This window comes from Lutra lutra, chromosome 7 (genome assembly GCF_902655055.1).
Source record: "Lutra lutra chromosome 7, mLutLut1.2, whole genome shotgun sequence".
Taxonomy (NCBI): Eukaryota; Metazoa; Chordata; class Mammalia; order Carnivora; family Mustelidae; genus Lutra; species Lutra lutra.
The window spans coordinates 79,379,435-79,383,658 of NC_062284.1; the positions used below are offsets into that span (position 1 = coordinate 79,379,435).

Here is a 4,224-nt window from a genome sequence, read left to right on the forward strand (position 1 = left end):
TATCTATTACATTCTGGTATTTTGAAATAAAAACAGCATTACTACTTATTTTCTTTAGCTCTAGGCCCCAGGAGAAAGTATATATTTTCATCTTCTATTATTTCCTTTTCCAAATTAACCATACCCTTGGGATAACCATTCTTAGGGAAAACATGTAACTTAGTCATATTGATCCACAGTACTACAATGATCCATAGATCACTGAATCTACAGTCTGGGTGGTCACATTCTATGAATTCTACAAGCAGGGGTTCCATACACTTACCAATGAAATAACAATTTCTTTTAAGCTAATTGCCAAAAGGTTTTACTCTAAAAGAACATTCTAACAAAGATGCATTTGTCATGTATACTTATAGAATATGACGAATTTGTGGCATGAACAGCTTGTCTCATTGACTTAATACTGACAAACATTCAATTTGAAATTTGAAGAGGTAATGGTGGTAGTTACAAGGAAATGAAAAGCTCCAAAGCTTCACATTTTCTTGGCATGACCTCTACAACAGCATCTGTTCTTGTCTTTTTTTTTTTTTTATTCTTGAGTAATACTAGGAAGTTGCTAGACCAGATGAACTTCCTATGACCTGTTTAGTAGACCCAAACAATTAGCAAATGGTTATTCAATCACTCCTATGAGTAGAATTATGCTAGACAAGTAGACTATCATGACCTTTTGATTTATTTTATATAACTTTCCACATACACTTCTCTTGACAATGCCTGGCACATAGTCAGTGAGAGGTGATGACGGTCTGCGGCGAGGCTTTGCATTATCTTATGCAAAGATGATGTGCTGCTATTTTCCATTGTTCCCAATTCCAGTCACTAGACAGTCTTCACCTCTGGACTTGGAAGGACAAAAATTGCAGGCTCTATGTTCCTGACTGTTAGGAACAATTAATATAAATGCTAAGTGAGTGGATGTGATCATCGAAGGATGTATAAGGAATGAGAAGAATATGAAGTGGAATTCTGAGGTCCACCGGTGTATAACGAGTGTACAGAAGAGGAGTCCATGAAAGAGACTGAGATTTAGACTTTCAGGTGGTGAAAAGGAGACCAAGAAAGAGTCATAGAACTGAAAAAAAGAAATACCAAAAAGGGATGAATGAACAGCATCAAATGAAACAAAGGGAATACTGGAAATCATCTGTTGAATTTGTCAGGTCAGAAGTCAACAATGTCATTACTAAGAGCAGTTTCAGTGGAGTGATAAGGAAAGAAATCAGAACGCAGCCTATTAAAAAGAATAGGAGGTGGAAAAGTTTAGAGAATGAGTATCAACTAATTTTAAAAAGGCTGCGTATAGCCAAACTAAGTATAAACACTAATTTTGCATATTCTAATATGAACTAGAAATTCCATAAGCTTAAGAATACTTTCATTTAAAAAATTCACCAATGACCTGATTAAGACTCTATATAATTACTCCTAGGAACTCAAAAAAGCAATTGCTATACCTCAGCTCTTCTTTTTCTTTTTCTAATGATACCACTTATTTCTTAATCATTTCCAAAGCACCTACCTGGAAAGTCAACCAAACAAAGGGAAGAAAAGAGAAATTATGTATCTGAATTTTCTCCCACTTCAAGTCATTTGCTGACATTTTAAAATTTCCCCCATCCCAAAATAGAAGACATATTGTGTCAGTATTTTTTGTTTAGTTAATATGGATTATAGAAAATAATCTATCAACAGCTGGTTCTGTCATTGTTTTCTTACTAAGGATGTTGTTCCAGATTACCAAAATGAAATGAAATTATAGGCAGAAGTTTATATCATTCTGTCTTTGTTTTAGAAACTTCAGTATTCCCTTCTTAGTATGTTTCATACTTATCTAAAGTAGTTATGCTTTCTCTAAACCCATCTTCTTGGAGTTCCTATCTAAAGCACTGGTGAAGAAAGACCTGATAAACTCATTCATCCTAACAAATGATGGTGAAAGCAATCTAATGTGCCACCTCTCCTAAGATGGCTACATATGCAAGAACCAAAGTCCAGCAATTAATTTCAATTTGAAGAATTAGTTGTATAGGACAATGAAGCATCACAGCTACACATGGTCCTACCAAACTCTCACAAATGGGACTTACCCTACCTAAATATAAGGCAAATATTACATTGTGTTTTCAGCTAAAAGAATATATACCTTCAAGGGGCACCTGGGTGGCTCAGTTGGTTAGGTAACTGCTTTCAGTTCAGGTCATTATCCTGCCTGGGATCGAGTCCCACACCAGGCTCCCTGCTGAGCAGGGAGTCTGTTTCTCCCACTGACCTCTCTCCTCTCATGTTCTCTCTCTCATTCTCTCTCTCTCTAATAAATAAATAAAATCTTTAAAAAAAAAGAATATATACCTTCAAGAAACAGATTTCCATGATGGAAGGGCAAGTTCATTTTATGTTGGTATTTTAGAAATATTTTCAATGAGATAATCACTAGATTTTGATTTAGACATATGCAATGAAACAGTTGAAGATTTCAAAGGAATTTGTGTACCTACCAAGATGACTTTTGACAGTGTCACAGTTCCATGGCTATTGTTCTTGTGAACATGTGAGAGCATTTTAAAGAAAATGGTGGAGACATCTAAATGAAAGCTTCTTCAGTGTGGATCAGGCTATCACCTAACTAACATTTTCAAGGCTTCTTCATCCTTTAGGTGAATGGCAGGCTTTAAATGGCAGCCACAAGACAGCTCATGACTACAACAAAACAATATGCCTTAGTCAGATAAAGATTTTCAGTAATAGCGCTCTCTTGGCTTAATGAAATCAAGCACCACTTACAATCAGTACTTCACTTTGCTTTTTTCTATCATATAGTATATTGGTTGTTCTGTTCTTATGGTAGATACTTGCATAGGTGTTTATTTGTACTCTCCCACTGTGTAGGTACTCAAACTCTCAAGCTTCTAGCTATAAAATAGTGACACAAAATGTAGAATGAATTTTTATAAGCCAGTAGTCACCATCATTACTTAATGTACCAAAATTTTATACTTCCCAATATCATTTTCTTTCTTTCTTTTTTTTTTAAGATTATATTTATTCACTTGACAGAGAGAGAGAGAGAGAGAGAGAGCAAGCACAAGCTGGGGGAGCAACAGAAGGAGAGAGAGAAACAGGCTCTCCACTGAGGAGGGAGCTCAATGCTCCCTCCTGGGATCATGACCTGAGCCAAAGGCAGATGCTCAACCAACTGAGCCACCCAAGAGCTCATATCATTTTATTTTTACTCATATTCATATGCATTGAAAAAGTCTTCTGACTTTGAATTTAAGTGTTAAACATTATCACCAAAACTGCTCACTTCAGCAGCACATATACTAAAATTGGAATGCTATAGAGAAGATTAGCATGGTACCTTCACAAGGATAACACAAAAATTCGGGAAGCATTCTATATTTTTAAAAAATGATCACTAAAAAATATAAGCCACATAAGTGAAAAACAACTACCCTCAGGCTTGAAAAATCATATAAAGGATTTGTGAAATGTACAGACCATAGGAAATTAATTTCAAACAACAGGTTTGATTACAATTTAATCAATAATGATATAATGTGTAACTTAGATATTTTTTTTTTTTAAACTGGAGTGGTTGATCTTTATTCACAGACAACATGATTGTCTATACAGAAAATCCTACAGAATCTACCAAAACAGATTTTTATAAGATGAGAAAATATAAGGTTAACATTAAAACATCAATTGTATTTCTATATAATAACAGCAAGCAGTATCAAAATCATGAAATATTTAGAATCAAATGTAACAAAATATGTATAAGAATTATTTACCAAAAAACTACAAAATACTGCTGAAAGAAATGAAAGATTTATATAAGTGGAATGGCATACTATGTTTACAGCATTGGAAGATCCAACATTGTAGAGATGTTAGTTTTTTCAAATAGATTTGACACAATCCTAGTTAAAATATCACAGTCTTTTTTTTTTTTTAATTTTTATTTTTTCAGCATAACAATATTCATTATTTTTGCACCACACCCAGTGCTCTATGGAATCCGTGCCCTCTACAATACCCACCACCTGGTGCCCCCAACCTCCCACCCCCCACCCCTTCAAAATTCTCAGATCGTTTTTCAGAGTCCATAGTCTCTCATGGTTCACTTAGATATTTTTATTTGAAAAATGAAAAGTTTGTCATTCTATTTTTCTGTTAGTAAATCATCTGGATTGAACATCTTTGGGATCTTCA

General features: G+C 34.4%; 1 non-coding gene across 1 annotated transcript; it reads left to right on the forward strand.

Annotated features, from left to right (window-relative positions):
• Nucleotides 1-3,305: 3,305 nt before the first annotated feature.
• Nucleotides 3,306-3,412, forward strand: LOC125105764 (U6 spliceosomal RNA). Its single transcript, XR_007129031.1, has one exon. It is a non-coding gene; the product is annotated as a U6 spliceosomal RNA (small nuclear RNA).
• The last annotated feature ends 812 nt before the right edge of the window (nucleotides 3,413-4,224 follow it).